The sequence below is a fragment of the Coregonus clupeaformis genome, chromosome 6 (genome assembly GCF_020615455.1).
Source record: "Coregonus clupeaformis isolate EN_2021a chromosome 6, ASM2061545v1, whole genome shotgun sequence".
In the NCBI taxonomy this organism is placed as follows: domain Eukaryota; kingdom Metazoa; phylum Chordata; class Actinopteri; order Salmoniformes; family Salmonidae; genus Coregonus; species Coregonus clupeaformis.
Window position 1 is genome coordinate 4,489,160 of NC_059197.1, and position 18,373 is coordinate 4,507,532.

General features: G+C 37.8%; 19 non-coding genes across 19 annotated transcripts; all 19 read right to left on the reverse strand.

Annotated features, from left to right (window-relative positions):
• Positions 1–1,142: 1,142 nt before the first annotated feature.
• Positions 1,143–1,214, reverse strand: trnaa-cgc. Its single transcript has one exon. It is a non-coding gene; the product is annotated as a tRNA-Ala (tRNA).
• Positions 1,215–1,519: 305 nt separating this feature from the next.
• trnaa-cgc lies at positions 1,520–1,591 on the reverse strand. The gene has a single exon. It is a non-coding gene; the product is annotated as a tRNA-Ala (tRNA).
• Positions 1,592–2,651: 1,060 nt separating this feature from the next.
• On the reverse strand, positions 2,652–2,722 carry trnaa-cgc. The gene has a single exon. It is a non-coding gene; the product is annotated as a tRNA-Ala (tRNA).
• Positions 2,723–4,148: 1,426 nt separating this feature from the next.
• Positions 4,149–4,220, reverse strand: trnaa-cgc. The gene has a single exon. It is a non-coding gene; the product is annotated as a tRNA-Ala (tRNA).
• A 1,049-nt stretch (positions 4,221–5,269) lies between these two features.
• On the reverse strand, positions 5,270–5,341 carry trnaa-ugc. Its single transcript has one exon. It is a non-coding gene; the product is annotated as a tRNA-Ala (tRNA).
• Positions 5,342–6,014: 673 nt separating this feature from the next.
• trnaa-cgc lies at positions 6,015–6,093 on the reverse strand. Its single transcript has one exon. It is a non-coding gene; the product is annotated as a tRNA-Ala (tRNA).
• A 1,804-nt stretch (positions 6,094–7,897) lies between these two features.
• Positions 7,898–7,969, reverse strand: trnaa-cgc. The gene has a single exon. It is a non-coding gene; the product is annotated as a tRNA-Ala (tRNA).
• A 305-nt stretch (positions 7,970–8,274) lies between these two features.
• On the reverse strand, positions 8,275–8,346 carry trnaa-cgc. The gene has a single exon. It is a non-coding gene; the product is annotated as a tRNA-Ala (tRNA).
• A 682-nt stretch (positions 8,347–9,028) lies between these two features.
• On the reverse strand, positions 9,029–9,100 carry trnaa-cgc. Its single transcript has one exon. It is a non-coding gene; the product is annotated as a tRNA-Ala (tRNA).
• Positions 9,101–10,907: 1,807 nt separating this feature from the next.
• On the reverse strand, positions 10,908–10,979 carry trnaa-cgc. The gene has a single exon. It is a non-coding gene; the product is annotated as a tRNA-Ala (tRNA).
• A 306-nt stretch (positions 10,980–11,285) lies between these two features.
• On the reverse strand, positions 11,286–11,357 carry trnaa-cgc. Its single transcript has one exon. It is a non-coding gene; the product is annotated as a tRNA-Ala (tRNA).
• A 304-nt stretch (positions 11,358–11,661) lies between these two features.
• trnaa-cgc lies at positions 11,662–11,733 on the reverse strand. Its single transcript has one exon. It is a non-coding gene; the product is annotated as a tRNA-Ala (tRNA).
• Positions 11,734–12,414: 681 nt separating this feature from the next.
• Positions 12,415–12,485, reverse strand: trnaa-cgc. Its single transcript has one exon. It is a non-coding gene; the product is annotated as a tRNA-Ala (tRNA).
• A 306-nt stretch (positions 12,486–12,791) lies between these two features.
• Positions 12,792–12,858, reverse strand: trnaa-cgc. Its single transcript has one exon. It is a non-coding gene; the product is annotated as a tRNA-Ala (tRNA).
• Positions 12,859–13,922: 1,064 nt separating this feature from the next.
• Positions 13,923–13,994, reverse strand: trnaa-cgc. The gene has a single exon. It is a non-coding gene; the product is annotated as a tRNA-Ala (tRNA).
• Positions 13,995–15,429: 1,435 nt separating this feature from the next.
• Positions 15,430–15,501, reverse strand: trnaa-cgc. Its single transcript has one exon. It is a non-coding gene; the product is annotated as a tRNA-Ala (tRNA).
• Positions 15,502–16,558: 1,057 nt separating this feature from the next.
• Positions 16,559–16,630, reverse strand: trnaa-ugc. Its single transcript has one exon. It is a non-coding gene; the product is annotated as a tRNA-Ala (tRNA).
• Positions 16,631–17,311: 681 nt separating this feature from the next.
• On the reverse strand, positions 17,312–17,383 carry trnae-cuc. The gene has a single exon. It is a non-coding gene; the product is annotated as a tRNA-Glu (tRNA).
• A 305-nt stretch (positions 17,384–17,688) lies between these two features.
• Positions 17,689–17,760, reverse strand: trnaa-cgc. Its single transcript has one exon. It is a non-coding gene; the product is annotated as a tRNA-Ala (tRNA).
• Positions 17,761–18,373: the final 613 nt, after the last annotated feature.

Sequence of the window (18,373 nt, forward strand, 5' to 3'; positions counted from 1 at the left end):
AGGAATTGTCTAAAAGCAGCAATGGAGATGCTGGGGATTAACCCATTACCTCAAACATGCAAAGCATGCGCTCTACCACTGAGCTACATCCCCTACCTATGATCTAAACAATGCAATATCAATAAAATTAACTTTTTCTATACAGCATTCCAACGAAAATAGGATGCCATGATATCAGCAATCTTAAATACAGGTATGGACAGGGATCGAACCCATGAACTTCAGTTTACAAAAGGAAGGCCTTACAAGTTTACACACCATTCCACTTATCTGCTATATGGGCACGAACAGGAATTTAACGCATGTTCTTCAGGTTACAAAACCAAATGACTTACCAGATCTCTATTTCCTGCTGAATATCAACATTTTGGAAAGTAGGAATTGTCTAAAAGAAGCAATGGAGATGCAACCCATTACCTCAAACATGCAAAGCATGCACGCTACCACTGAGCTACATCCCCTTCCTATGATCTAAACAATGCAATATCAATAAAATTAACTATTTCTATACAGCATTCCAACGAAATTATGATACCATGATATGATCAATCTTAAATAGAGGTACGGACAGGGATCGAACCCATTAACTTCAATTTACAAAAGCAAGGCCTTGCAAGTTTACACACCATTCCACTTATCTTCTATAAGGGCACGAACAGGAATTTGACGCATGTTTTCAGGTTACAAGACCAAATGACTTACCACATCTCTATTTCCTGCTGAATATCAACATTTTGGAAAGTAGGAATTGTCTAAAAGCAGCAATTGAGATGCTGGGGATTTAACCCATTACCTCAAACATGCAAAGCATGCACGCTACCACTGAGCTACATCCCCTTCCTATGATCTAAACAATGCAATATCAATAAAATTAACTTTTTCTATACAGCATTCCAACGAAAATAGGATGCCATGATATCAGCAATCTTAAATAGAGGTATGGACAGGGATCGAACCCATGAACTTCAGTTTACAAAAGGAAGGCCTTACAAGTTTACACACCATTCCACTTATCTGCTATATGGGCACGAACAGGAATTTAACGCATGTTCTTCAGGTTACAAGACCAAATGACTTACCACATCTCTATTTCCTGCTGAATATCAACATTTTGGAAAGTAGGAATTGTCTAAATGCAACAATGGAGATGCTGGGGATTGAACCCAGGACCTCAAACATGCGAAGCATGCGCTCTACCACTGAGCTACATCCCCTTTCTATGATATAAACAATGCAATATCAATAAAATTAACTTTTTCTATACAGCATTCCAACGAAAATAGGATGCCATGATATCAGCAATCTAAAATAGAGGTATGGACAGGGATCGAACCCATGAACTTCAGTTTACAAAAGAAAGGCCTTACAAGTTTTCACACCATTCCACTTATCTGATATAAGGGCACGAACAGGAATTTAACGCATGTTCTTCAGGTTACAAGACCAAATGACTTACCACATCTCTATTTCCTGCTGAATATCAACATTTTGGAAAGTAGGAATTGTCTAAATGCAACAATGGAGATGCTGGGGATTGAACCCAGGACCTCATACATGCGAAGCATGCGCTCTACCACTGAGCTACATCCCCTTTCTATGATATAAACAATGCAATATCAATAAAATTAACTTTTTCTATACAGCATTCCAACGAAAATAGGATGCCATGATATCAGCAATCTTAAATACAGGTATGGACAGGGATCGAACCCATGAACTTCAGTTTAGAAAAGGAAGGCCTTACAAGTTTACACACCATTCCACTTATCTGCTATATGGGCACGAACAGGAATTTAACGCATGTTCTTCAGGTTACAAGACCAAATGACTTACCACATCTCTATTTCCTGCTGAATATCAACATTTTGGAAAGTAGGAATTGTCTAAAAGAAGCAATGGAGATGCTGGGGATTGAACCCATTACCTCAAACATGCAAAGCATGCACGCTACCACTGAGCTACATCCCCTTCCTATGATCTAAACAATGCAATATCAATAAAATTAACTTTTTCTATACAGCATTCCAACGAAATTATGATACCATGATATCAGCAATCTTAAATAGAGGTATGGACAGGGATCGAACCCATGAACTTCAGTTTACAAAAGAAAGGCCTTACAAGTTTTCACACCATTCCACTTATCTGATATAAGGGCACGAACAGGAATTTAACGCATGTTCTTCAGGTTACAAAACCAAATGACTTACCAGATCTCTATTTCCTGCTGAATATCAACATTTTGGAAAGTAGGAATTTTCTAAATGAAACAATGGAGATGCTGGGGATTTAACCCATTACCTCAAACATGCAAAGCATGCACGCTACCACTGAGCTACATCCCCTTTCTATGATCTAAACAATGCAATATCAATAAAATTAACTTTTTCTATACAGCATTCCAACGAAAATAGGATGCCATGATATCAGCAATCTTAAATACAGGTATGGACAGGGATCGAACCCATTAACTTCAGTTTACAAAAGGAAGGCCTTACAAGTTTACACACCATTCCACTTATCTGCTATATAGGGCACGAACAGGAATTTAACGCATGTTCTTCAGGTTACAAGACCAAATGACTTACCACATCTCTATTTCCTGCTGAATATCAACATTTTGGAAAGTAGGAATTGTCTAAATGCAACAATGGAGATGCTGGGGTTGAACCCAGGACCTCATACATGCGAAACATGCGCTCTACCACTGAGCTACATCCCCTTTCTATGATATAAACAATGCAATATCAATAAAATTAACTTTTTCTATACAGCATTCCAACGAAAATAGGATGCCATGATATCAGCAATCTAAAATAGAGGTATGGACAGGGATCGAACCCATTAACTTCAGTTAACAAAAGCAAGGCCTTACAAGTTTGAACACCATTCCACTTATCTTCTATAAGGGCACGAACAGGAATTTAACACATGTTCTTCTGGTAACAAGACCAAATGACTTAACACATCTCTATTTCCTGCTGAAAATCAATATTTTGGAAAGTAGGAATTGTCCAAATGCAACAATGGAGATTGAACCCAGGACCTCATACATGCAAAGCATGCGCTCTACCACTGAGCTACATCCCCTTTCTATGATATAAACAATGCAATATCAATAAAATTAACTTTTTCTATACAGCATTCCAACGAAAATAGGATGCCATGATATCAGCAATCTTAAATACAGGTATGGACAGGGATCGAACCCATGAACTTCAGTTTAGAAAAGGAAGGCCTTACAAGTTTACACACCATTCCACTTATCTGCTATATGGGCACGAACAGGAATTTGACGCATGTTCTTCAGGTTACAAGACCAAATGACTTACCAGATCTCTATTTCCTGCTGAATATCAACATTTTGGAAAGTAGGAATTGTCTAAAAGAAACAATGGAGATGCTGGGGATTGAACCCATTACCTCAAACATGCAAAGCATGCACGCTACCACTGAGCTACATCCCCTTCCTATGATCTAAACAATGCAATATCAATAAAATTAACTATTTCTATACAGCATTCCAACGAAATTATGATACCATGATATCATCAATCTTTAATAGAGGTATGGACAGGGATCGAACCCATGAACTTCAGTTTACAAAAGAAAGGCCTTACAAGTTTTCACACCATTCCACTTATCTTCTATAAGTGCACGAACAGGAATTTGACGCAAGTTTTCAGGTTACAAAACCAAATGACTTACCAGATCTCTATTTCCTGCTGAATATCAACATTTTGGAAAGTAGGAATTTTCTAAAAGAAGCAATTGAGATGCTGGGGATTTAACCCATTACCTCAAACATGCAAAGCATGCACGCTACCACTGAGCTACATCCCCTTTCTATGATCTAAACAATGCAATATCAATAAAATTAACTTTTTCTATACAGCATTCCAACGAAAATAGGATGCCATGATATCAGCAATCTTAAATACAGGTATGGACAGGGATCGAACCCATGAACTTCAGTTTACAAAAGGAAGGCCTTACAAGTTTACACACCATTCCACTTATCTGCTATATGGGCACGAACAGGAATTTAACGCATGTTCTTCAGGTTACAAGACCAAATGACTTACCACATCTCTATTTCCTGCTGAATATCAACATTTTGGAAAGTAGGAATTGTCTAAATGCAAAAATGGAGATCCTGGGGATTGAACCCAGGACCTCAAACATGCGAAACATGCGCTCTACCACTGAGCTACATCCCCTTTCTATGATATAAACAATGCAATATCAATAAAATTAACTTTTTCTATACAGCATTCCAACGAAAATAGGATGCCATGATATCAGCAATCTAAAATAGAGGTATGGACAGGGATCGAACCCATGAACTTCAGTTTACAAAAGAAAGGCCTTACAAGTTTTCACACCATTCCACTTATCTGATATAAGGGCACGAACAGGAATTTAACGCATGTTCTTCAGGTTACAAGACCAAATGACTTACCACATCTCTATTTCCTGCTGAATATCAACATTTTGGAAAGTAGGAATTGTCTAAATGCAAAAATTGAGATCCTGGGGATTGAACCCAGGACCTCAAACATGCGAAACATGCGCTCTACCACTGAGCTTCATCCCCTTTCTATGATATAAACAATGCAATATCAATAAAATTAACTTTTTCTATACAGCATTCCAACGAAAATAGGATGCCATGATATCAGCAATCTTAAATACAGGTATGGACAGGGATCGAACCCTTGAACTTCAGTTTAGAAAAGGAAGGCCTTACAAGTTTACACACCATTCCACTTATCTGCTATATGGGCACGGACAGGAATTTAACGCATGTTCTTCAGGTTACAAGACCAAATGACTTACCAGATCTCTATTTCCTGCTGAATATCAACATTTTGGAAAGTAGGAATTGTCTAAAAGAAGCAATGGGGATGCAACCCATTACCTCAAACATGCAAAGCATGCACGCTACCACTGAGCTACATCCCCTTTCTGTGACATAAATAATGCAATATCAATAAAATTAACTTTTTCTATACAGCATTCCAACAAAATTGTGATGCCATGATATCAGCAATGTTAAATAGAGGTATGGACAGGGATCGAACACATTAACTTCAGTTTACAAAAGAAAGGCCTTACAAGTTTACACACCATTCCACTTATCTTCTATAAGGGCACGAACAGGAATTGAATGCATGTTTTCAGGTTACAAGACCAAATGACTTACCACATCTCTATTTCCTGCTAAATATCAACATTTTGGAAAGTAGGAATTGTCTAAATGCAACAATGGAGATGCTGGGGATTGAACCCAGGACCTCATACATGCAAAGCATGCGCTCTACCACTGAGCTACATCCCCTTTCTGTGATATCAACAATGCAATATCAATAAAATTAACTTTTTCTATACAGCATTCCAACGAAAATAGGATACCATGATATCATCAATCTTTAATAGAGGTATGGACAGGGATCGAACCCATGAACTTCAGTTTACAAAAGAAAGGCCTTACAAGTTTTCACACCATTCCACTTATCTTCTATAAGGGCACGAACAGGAATTTGACGAATGTTTTCAGGTTACAAAACCAAATGACTTACCAGATCTCTATTTCCTGCTGAATATCAACATTTTGGAAAGTAGGAATTTTCTAAAAGAAGCAATGGAGATGCTGGGGATTTAACCCATTACCTCAAACATGCAAAGCATGCACGCTACCACTGAGCTACATCCCCTTCCTATGATCTAAACAATGCAATATCAATAAAATTAACTTTTTCTATACAGCATTCCAACGAAAATAGGATGCCATGATATCAGCAATCTTAAATACAGGTATGGACAGGGATCGAACCCATGAACTTCAGTTTAGAAAAGGAAGGCCTTACAAGTTTACACACCATTCCACTTATCTGCTATATGGGCACGAACAGGAATTTAACGCATGTTCTTCAGGTTACAAGACCAAATGACTTACCACAACTCTATTTCCTGCTGAATATCAACATTTTGGAAAGTAGGAATTGTCTGAATGCAAATGCTGGGGATTGAACCCAGGACCTTAAACATGCGAAGCATGCGCTCTACCACTGAGCTACATCCCATTTCTGCAATATAAACTATGAAATATCAATAAAATTAACTTTTTCTATACAGCATTCCAACGAAAATAGGATGCCATGATATCAGCAATCTTAAATACAGGTATGGACAGGGATCGAACCCATGAACTTCAGTTTACAAAAGAAAGGCCTTACAAGTTTTCACACCATTCCACTTATCTGATATAAGGGCACGAACAGGAATTTAACGCATGTTCTTCAGGTTACAAGACCAAATGACTTACCACATCTCTATTTCCTGCTGAATATCAACATTTTGGAAAGTAGGAATTGTCTAAATGCAAAAATTGAGATCCTGGGGATTGAACCCAGGACCTCAAACATGCGAAACATGCGCTCTACCACTGAGCTACATCCCCTTTCTATGATATAAACAATGCAATATCAATAAAATTAACTTTTTCTATACAGCATTCCAACGAAAATAGGATGCCATGATATCAGCAATCTTAAATACAGGTATGGACAGGGATCGAACCCTTGAACTTCAGTTTAGAAAAGGAAGGCCTTACAAGTTTACACACCATTCCACTTATCTGCTATATGGGCACGAACAGGAATTTAACGGATGTTCTTCAGGTTACAAAACCAAATGACTTACCAGATCTCTATTTCCTGCTGAATATCAACATTTTGGAAAGTAGGAATTGTCTAAAAGAAGCAATGGAGATGCTGGGGATTGAACCCATTACCTCAAACATGCAAAGCATGCACGCTACCACTGAGCTACATCCCCTTCCTACAATCTAAACAATGCAATATCAATAAAATTAACTATTTCTATACAGCATTCCAACGAAATTATGATACCATGATATCAGCAATCTTAAATAGAGGTATGGACAGCGATCGAACCCATGAACTTCAGTTTACAAAAGAAAGGCCTTACAAGTTTACACACCATTCCACTTATCTTCTATAAGGGCACGAACAGGAATTTGACTAATTTTTTCAGGTTACAAGACCAAATGACTTACCACATCTCTATTTCCTGCTGAATATCAACATTTTGGAAAGTAGGAATTGTCTAAAAGAAGCAATGGAGATGCTGGGGATTTAACCCATTACCTCAAACATGCAAAGCATGCACGCTACCACTGAGCTACATCCCCTTCCTATGATCTAAACAATGCAATATCAATAAAATTAACTTTTTCTATACAGCATTCCAACGAAAATAGGATGCCATGATATCAGCAATCTAAAATAGAGGTATGGACAGGGATCGAACCCATTAACTTCAGTTTACAAAAGAAAGGCCTTACAAGTTTTCACACCATTCCACTTATCTTCTATAAGGGCACGAACAGGAATTTGACGCATGTTTTCAGGTTACAAGACCAAATGACTTACCACATCTCTATTTCCTGCTGAATATCAACATTTTGGAAAGTAGGAATTGTCTAAAAGAAGCAATGGAGATGCTGGGGATTTAACCCATTACCTCAAACATGCAAAGCATGCACGCTACCACTGAGCTACATCCCCTTCCTATGATCTAAACAATGCAATATCAATAAAATTAACTTTTTCTATACAGCATTCCAACGAAAATAGGATGCCATGATATCAGCAATCTTAAATACAGGTATGGACAGGGATCGAACCCATGAACTTCAGTTTAGAAAAGGAAGGCCTTACAAGTTTACACACCATTCCACTTATCTGCTATAAGGGCACGAACAGGAATTTAACGCATGTTCTTCAGGTTACGAGACCAAATGACTTACCACAACTCTATTTCCTGCTGAATATCAACATTTTGGAAAGTAGGAATTGTCTAAATGCAAAAATGGAGATCCTGGGGATTGAACCCAGGACCTCAAACATGCGAAACATGCGCTCTACCACTGAGCTACATCCCCTTTCTATGATATAAACAATGCAATATCAATAAAATTAACTTTTTCTATACAGCATTCCAACGAAAATAGGATGCCATGATATCAGCAATCTAAAATAGAGGTATGGACAGGGATCGAACCCATGAACTTCAGTTTACAAAAGAAAGGCCTTACAAGTTTTCACACCATTCCACTTATCTGATATAAGGGCACGAACAGGAATTTAACGCATGTTCTTCAGGTTACAAGACCAAATGACTTACCACATCTCTATTTCCTGCTGAATATCAACATTTTGGAAAGTAGGAATTGTCTAAATGCAACAATTGAGATCCTGGGGATTGAACCCAGGACCTCAAACATGCGAAGCATGCGCTCTACCACTGAGCTACATCCCCTTTCTATGATATAAACAATGCAATATCAATAAAATTAACTTTTTCTATACAGCATTCCAACGAAAATAGGATGCCATGATATCAGCAATCTTAAATACAGGTATGGACAGGGATCGAACCCATGAACTTCAGTTTAGAAAAGGAAGGCCTTACAAGTTTACACACCATTCCACTTATCTTCTATAAGGGCACGAACAGGAATTGAATGCATGTTCTTCAGGTTACAAGACCAAATGACTTACCACATCTCTATTTCCTGCTGAATATCAACATTTTGGAAAGTAGGAATTGTCTAAATGCAACAATGGAGATGCTGGGGATTGAACCCAGGACCTCAAACATGCAAAACATGCGCTCTACCACTGAGCTACATCCCCTTTCTATGATATAAACAATGCAATATCAATAAAATTAACTTTTTCTATACAGCATTCCAACGAAAATAGGATGCCATGATATCAGCAATCTTAAATACAGGTATGGACAGGGATCGAACCCATGAACTTCAGTTTACAAAAGAAAGGCCTTACAAGTTTTCACACCATTCCACTTATCTGATATAAGGGCACGAACAGGAATTTAACGCATGTTCTTCAGGTTACAAGACCAAATGACTTACCACATCTCTATTTCCTGCTGAATATCAACATTTTGGAAAGTAGGAATTGTCTAAATGCAACAATTGAGATGCTGGGGATTGAACCCAGGACCTCAAACATGCGAAGCATGCGCTCTACCACTGAGCTACATCCCCTTTCTATGATATAAACAATGCAATATCAATAAAATTAACTTTTTCTATACAGCATTCCAACGAAAATAGGATGCCATGATATCAGCAATCTTAAATACAGGTATGGACAGGGATCGAACCCTTGAACTTCAGTTTACGAAAGAAAGGCCTTACAAGTTTACACACCATTCCACTTATCTTCTATAAGGGCACGAACAGGAATTGAATGCATGTTTTCAGGTTACAAGACCAAATGACTTACCAGATCTCTATTTCCTGCTGAATATCAACATTTTGGAAAGTAGGAATTGTCTAAAAGAAAGCAATGGAGATGCGTTGAACCCATTACCTCAAACATGCAAAGCATGCGCGCTACCACTGAGCTACATCCCCTTTCTGTGACATAAATAATGCAATATCAATAAAATTAACTTTTTCTATACAGCATTCCAACAAAATTGTGATGCCATGATATCAGCAATGTTAAATAGAGGTATGGACAGGGATCGAACACATTAACTTCAGTTTACAAAAGAAAGGCCTTACAAGTTTACACACCATTCCACTTATCTTCTATAAGGGCACGAACAGGAATTTAACGCATGTTCTTCAGGCTACAAGACCAAATGACTTACCACATCTCTATTTCCTGCTGAATATCAACATTTTGGAAAGTAGGAATTGTCTAAATGCAAAAATTTAGATCCTGGGGATTGAACCCAGGACCTCAAACATGCAAAACATGCGCTCTACCACTGAGCTACATCCCCTTTCTATGATATAAACAATGCAATATCAATAAAATTAACTTTTTCTATACAGCATTCCAACGAAAATAGGATGCCATGATATCAGCAATCTTAAATACAGGTATGGACAGGGATCGAACCCATGAACTTCAGTTTACAAAAGGAAGGCCTTACAAGTTTACACACCATTCCACTTATCTGCTATAAGGGCACGAACAGGAATTTAACGCATGTTCTTCAGGTTACAAAACCAAATGACTTACCAGATCTCTATTTCCTGCTGAATATCAACATTTTGGAAAGTAGGAATTGTCTAAAAGAAGCAATGGAGATGCTGGGGATTGAACCCATTACCTCAAACATGCAAAGCATGCACGCTACCACTGAGCTACATCCCCTTTCTGTGACATAAACAATGCAATATCAATAAAATTAACTTTTTCTATACAGCATTCCAACGAAATTATGATACCATGATATCATCAATCTTTAATAGAGGTATGGACAGGGATCGAACCCATGAACTTCAGTTTACAAAAGAAAGGCCTTACAAGTTTTCACACCATTCCACTTATCTTCTATAAGTGCACGAACAGGAATTTGACGCAAGTTTTCAGGTTACAAAACCAAATGACTTACCAGATCTCTATTTCCTGCTGAATATCAACATTTTGGAAAGTAGGAATTTTCTAAAAGAAGCAATTGAGATGCTGGGGATTTAACCCATTACCTCAAACATGCAAAGCATGCACGCTACCACTGAGCTACATCCCCTTCCTATGATCTAAACAATGCAATATCAATAAAATTAACTTTTTCTATACAGCATTCCAACGAAAATAGGATGCCATGATATCAGCAATCTTAAATACAGGTATGGACAGGGATCGAACCCATGAACTTCAGTTTAGAAAAGGAAGGCCTTACAAGTTTACACACCATTCCACTTATCTGCTATATGGGCACGAACAGGAATTTAACGCATGTTCTTCAGGTTACAAGACCAAATGACTTACCACAACTCTATTTCCTGCTGAATATCAACATTTTGGAAAGTAGGAATTGTCTAAATGCAAAAATGGAGATCCTGGGGATTGAACCCAGGACCTCAAACATGCGAAACATGCGCTCTACCACTGAGCTACATCCCCTTTCTATGATATAAACAATGCAATATCAATAAAATTAACTTTTTTCTATACAGCATTCCAACGAAAATAGGATGCCATGATATCAGCAATCTAAAATAGAGGTATGGACAGGGATCGAACCCATGAACTTCAGTTTACAAAAGAAAGGCCTTACAAGTTTTCACACCATTCCACTTATCTGCTATAAGGGCACGAACAGGAATTTAACGCATGTTCTTCAGGTTACAAGACCAAATGACTTACCACATCTCTATTTCCTGCTGAATATCAACATTTTGGAAAGTAGGAATTGTCTAAATGCAACAATTGAGATCCTGGGGATTGAACCCAGGACCTCATACATGCGAAGCATGCGCTCTACCACTGAGCTACATCCCCTTTCTATGATATAAACAATGCAATATCAATAAAATTAACTTTTTCTATACAGCATTCCAACGAAAATAGGATGCCATGATATCAGCAATCTTAAATACAGGTATGGACAGGGATCGAACCCATTAACTTCAGTTTACAAAAGCAAGGCCTTACAAGTTTACACACCATTCCACTTATCTTCTATAAGGGCACGAACAGGAATTTGACGCATGTTTTCAGGTTACAAGACCAAATGACTTACCACATCTCTATTTCCTGCTAAATATCAACATTTTGGAAAGTAGGAATTGTCTAAATGCAACAATGGAGATGCTGGGGATTGAACCCAGGACCTCATACATGCAAAGCATGCGCTCTACCACTGAGCTACATCCCCTTTCTATGATCTAAACAATGCAATATCAATAAAATTAACTTTTTCTATACAGCATTCCAACGAAATTATGATACCATGATATCATCAATCTTTAATAGAGGTATGGACAGGGATCGAACCCATTAACTTCAGTTTACAAAAGCAAGGCCTTACAAGTTTACACACCATTCCACTTATCTTCTATAAGGGCACGAACAGGAATTTGACGCATGTTTTCAGGTTACAAGACCAAATGACTTACCACATCTCTATTTCCTGCTGAATATCAACATTTTGGAAAGTAGGAATTGTCTAAAAGCAGCAATGGAGATGCTGGGGATTTAACCCAGTACCTCAAACATGCAAAGCATGCGCTCTACCACTGAGCTACATCCCCTTCCTGTGATCTAAACAATGCAATATCAATAAAATTAACTTTTTCTATACAGCATTCCAACGAAAATAGGATGCCATGATATCAGCAATCTTAAATAGAGGTATGGACAGGGATCGAACCCATTAACTTCAGTTTACAAAAGGAAGGCCTTACAAGTTTACACACCATTCCACTTATCTTCTATAAGGGCACGAACAGGAATTTAACGCATGTTCTTCAGGTTACAAGACCAAATTACTTACCACATCTCTATTTCCTGCTGAATATCAACATTTTGGAAAGTAGGAATTGTCTAAATGCAAAAATGGAGATGCTGGGATTGAACCCAGGACCTCAAACATGCGAAACATGCGCTCTACCACTGAGCTACATCCCCTTTCTATGATATAAACAATGCAATATCAATAAAATTAACTTTTTTCTATACAGCATTCCAACGAAAATAGGATGCCATGATATCAGCAATCTAAAATAGAGGTATGGACAGGGATCGAACCCATTAACTTCAGTTTACAAAAGAAAGGCCTTACAAGTTTTCACACCATTCCACTTATCTGCTATAAGGGCACGAACAGGAATTTAACGCATGTTCTTCAGGTTACAAGACCAAATGACTTACCACATCTCTATTTCCTGCTGAATATCAACATTTTGGAAAGTAGGAATTGTCTAAATGCAACAATTTAGATCCTGGGGATTGAACCCAGGACCTCATACATGCGAAACATGCGCTCTACCACTGAGCTACATCCCCTTTCTGTGATATAAACAATGCAATATCAATAAAATTAACTTTTTCTATACAGCATTCCAACGAAAATAGGATGCCATGATATCAGCAATCTTAAATAGAGGTATGGACAGGGATCGAACCCATTAACTTCAGTTTACAAAAGGAAGGCCTTACAAGTTTACACACCATTCCACTTATCTGCTATATAGGGCACGAACAGGAATTTAACGCATGTTCTTCAGGTTACAAGACCAAATGACTTACCAGATCTCTATTTCCTGCTAAATATCAACATTTTGGAAAGTAGGAATTGTCTAAAAGCAACAATGGAGATGCTGGGGATTAACCCAGTACCTCAAACATGCAAAGCATGCACGCTACCACTGAGCTACATCCCCTTTCTGTGATCTAAACAATGCAATATCAATAAAATTAACTTTTTCTATACAGCATTCCAACGAAAATAGGATGCCATGATATCAGCAATCTTAAATACAGGTATGGACAGGGATCGAACCCATGAACTTCAGTTTAGAAAAGGAAGGCCTTACAAGTTTACACACCATTCCACTTATCTGCTATATGGGCACGAACAGGAATTTAACGCATGTTCTTCAGGTTACAAGACCAAATGACTTACCACAACTCTATTTCCTGCTGAATATCAACATTTTGGAAAGTAGGAATTGTCTAAATGCAAAAATGGAGATGCTTGGGATTGAACCCAGGACCTCAAACATGCAAAGCATGCACGCTACCACTGAGCTACATCCCCTTTCTATGATCTAAACAATGCAATATCAATAAAATTAACTTTTTCTATACAGCATTCCAACGAAAATTGGATGCCATGATATCAGCAATCTTAAATAGAGGTATGGACAGGGATCGAACCCATTAACTTCAGTTTACAAAAGCAAGGCCTTACAAGTTTGAACACCATTCCACTTATCTTCTATAAGGGCACGAACAGGAATTTAACGCATGTTCTTCAGGTTACAAGACCAAATGACTTAACATAACTCTATTTCCTGCTGAATATCAACATTTTGGAAAGTAGGAATTGTCTAAATGCAAAAATGGAGATGCTGGGGATTGAACACAGGACCTCATACATGCGAAGCATGCGCTCTACCACTGAGCTACATCCCCTTTCTATGATATAAACAATGCAATATCAATAAAATTAACTTTTTCTATACAGCATTCCAACGAAAATAGGATGCCATGATATCAGCAATCTTAAATAGAGGTATGGACAGGGATCGAACCCATTAACTTCAGTTTACAAAAGAAAGGCCTTACAAGTTTTCACACCATTCCACTTATCTTCTATAAGGGCACGAACAGGAATTTAACGCATGTTCTTCAGGTTACAAGACCAAATGACTTACCACAACTCTATTTCCTGCTGAATATCAACATTTTGGAAAGTAGGAATTGTCTAAATGCAAACAATGGAGATGCTGGGGATTGAACCCAGGACCTCATACATGCAAAGCATGCGCTCTACCACTGAGCTTCATCCCCTTTCTATGATATAAACAATGCAATATCAATAAAATTAACTTTTTCTATACAGCATTCCAACGAAAATAGGATGCCATGATATCAGCAATCTTAAATACAGGTATGGACAGGGATCGAACCCATTAACTTCAGTTTACAAAAGGAAGGCCTTACAAGTTTACACACCATTCCACTTATCTTCTATATGGGCACGAACAGGAATTTAACGCATGTTCTTCAGGTTACAAGACCAAATGACTTACCAGATCTCTATTTCCTGCTGAATATCAACATTTTGGAAAGTAGGAATTGTCTAAAAGAAACAATGGAGATGCTGGGGATAACCCATTACCTCAAACATGCAAAGCATGCACTCTACCACTGAGCTACATCCCCTTTCTGTGACATAAACAATGCAATATCAATAAAATTAACTTTTTCTATACAGCATTCCAACGAAATTATGATACCATGATATCAGCAATCTTTAAATAGAGGTATGGACAGGGATCGAACCCATTAACTTCAGTTTACAAAAAAAAGGCCTTACAAGTTTTCACACCATTCCACTTATCTTCTATAAGTGCACGAACAGGAATTTGACGCATGTTTTCAGGTTACAAAACCAAATGACTTACCAGATCTCTATTTCCTGCTGAATATCAACATTTTGGAAAGTAGGAATTTTCTAAAAGAAGCAATGGAGATGCTGGGGATTTAACCCATTACCTCATACATGCAAAGCATGCGCGCTACCACTGAGCTACATCCCCTTTCTGTGATCTAAACAATGCAATATCAATAAAATTAACTTTTTCTATACAGCATTCCAACGAAAATAGGATGCCATGATATCAGCAATCTTAAATACAGGTATGGACAGGGATCGAACCCATGAACTTCAGTTTAGAAAAGGAAGGCCTTACAAGTTTACACACCATTCCACTTATCTGCTATATGGGCACGAACAGGAATTTAACGCATGTTCTTCAGGTTACAAGACCAAATGACTTACCACATCTCTATTTCCTGCTGAATATCAACATTTTGGAAAGTAGGAATTGTCTAAATGCAAAAATGGAGATCCTGGGGATTGAACCCAGGAAATCAAACATGCGAAACATGCGCTCTACCACTGAGCTACATCCCCTTTCTATGATATAAACAATGCAATATCAATAAAATTAACTTTTTCTATACAGCATTCCAACGAAAATAGGATGCCATGATATCAGCAATCTAAAATAGAGGTATGGACAGGGATCGAACCCATTAACTTCAGTTTACAAAAGAAAGGCCTTACAAGTTTTCACACCATTCCACTTATCTGATATAAGGGCACGAACAGGAATTTAACGCATGTTCTTCAGGTTACAAGACCAAATGACTTACCACATCTCTATTTCCTGCTGAATATCAACATTTTGGAAAGTAGGAATTGTCTAAATGCAAACAAATTGAGATCCTGGGGATTGAACCCAGGACCTCATACATGCGAAAGCATGCGCTCTACCACTGAGCTTCATCCCCTTTCTATGATATAAACAATGCAATATCAATAAAATTAACTTTTTCTATACAGCATTCCAACGAAAATAGGATGCCATGATATCAGCAATCTTAAATACAGGTATGGACAGGGATCGAACCCATTGAACTTCAGTTTACAAAAGGAAGGCCTTACAAGTTTACACACCATTCCACTTATCTTCTATAAGGGCACGAACAGGAATTTAACGCATGTTCTTCAGGTTACAAACCAAATGACTTACCACATCTCTATTTCCTGCTGAATATCAACATTTTGGAAAGTAGGAATTGTCTAAATGCAAACAATGGAGATGCGGTTAACCCAGTACCTCAAACATGCAAAGCATGCACGCTACCACTGAGCTACATCCCCTTTCTGTGACATAAACAATGCAATATCAATAAAATTAACTTTTTCTATACAGCATTCCAACGAAAATAGGATGCCATGATATCAGCAATCTTAAATACAGGTATGGACAGGGATCGAACCCATTAACTTCAGTTTACAAAAGAAAGGCCTTACAAGTTTACACACCATTCCACTTATCTTCTATAAGGGCACGAACAGGAATTGAATGCATGTTTTCAGGTTACAAGACCAAATGACTTACCACATCTCTATTTCCTGATAAATATCAACATTTTGGAAAGAAGGAATTGTCTAAATGCAACAATGGAGATGCTGGGGATTGAACCCAGGACCTCATACATGCAAAGCATGCGCTCTACCACTGAGCTACATCCCCTTTCTGTGATATCAACAATGCAATATCAATAAAATTAACTTTTTCTATACAGCATTCCAACGAAAATAGGATGCCATGATATCAGCAATCTAAAATAGAGGTATGGACAGGGATCGAACCCATTAACTTCAGTTTACAAAAGAAAGGCCTTACAAGTTTTCACACCATTCCACTTATCTTCTATAAGTGCACGAACAGGAATTTGACGCATGTTTTCAGGTTACAAAACCAAATGACTTACAGGATCTCTATTTCCTGCTGAATATCAACATTTTGGAAAGTAGGAATTGTCTAAAAGAAGCAATGGAGATGCTGGGGATTAAACCCATTACCTCAAACATGCAAAGCATGCACGCTACCACTGAGCTACATCCCCTTTCTATGATCTAAACAATGCAATATCAATAAAATTAAACTTTTTCTATACAGCATTCCAACGAAAATAGGATGCCATGATATCAGCAATCTTAAATACAGGTATGGACAGGGATCGAAACCATGAACTTCAGTTTAGAAAAGGAAGGCCTTACAAGTTTACACACCATTCCACTTATCTTCTATAAGGGAACGAACAGGAATTTGAAGCATGTTTTCAGGTTACAAGACCAAATTACTTACCACATCTCTATTTCCTGCTAAATATCAACATTTTGGAAAGTAGGAATTGTCTAAATGCAAAAATGGAGATCCTGGGGATTGAACCCAGGAACTCAAACATGAGAAACATGCACTCTACCACTGAGCTACATCCCCTTTCTATGATATAAACAATGCAATATCAATAAAATTAACTTTTTCTATACAGCATTCCAACGAAAATAGGATGCCATGATATCAGCAATCTAAAATAGAGGTATGGACAGGGATCGAACCCATTAACTTCAGTTTACAAAAGAAAGGCCTTACAAGTTTTCACACCATTCCACTTATCTGATATAAGGGCACGAACAGGAATTTAACGCATGTTCTTCAGGTTACAAGACCAAATGACTTACCACATCTCTATTTCCTGCTGAATATCAACATTTTGGAAAGTAGGAATTGTCTAAATGCAACAATGGAGATCCTGGGGATTGAACCCAGGACCTCATACATGCGAAGCATGCGCTCTACCACTGAGCTACATCCCCTTTCTGTGACATAAACAATGCAATATCAATAAAATTAACTTTTTCTATACAGCATTCCAACGAAAATAGGATGCCATGATATCAGCAATCTTAAATAGAGGTATGGACAGGGATCGAACCCATTAACTTCAGTTTACAAAAGAAAGGCCTTACAAGTTTACACACCATTCCACTTATCTGCTATATGGGCACGAACAGGAATTTAACGGATGTTCTTCAGGTTACAAAGACCAAATGACTTACCAGATCTCTATTTCCTGCTAAATATCAACATTTTGGAAAGTAGGAATTGTCTAAATGCAACAATGGAGATGCTGGGGATTGAACCCATTACCTCATACATGCAAAGCATGCACTCTACCACTGAGCTACATCCCCTTTCTATGATCTAAACAATGCAATATCAATAAAATTAACTATTTTCTATACAGCATTCCAACGAAAATTATGATACCATGATATCAGCAATCTTAAATAGAGGTATGGACAGGGATCGAACCCATGAACTTCAGTTTACAAAAGAAAGGCCTTACAAGTTTTCACACCATTCCACTTATCTTCTATAAGTGCACAAACAGGAATTTGACGCATGTTCTTCAGGTTACAAGACCAA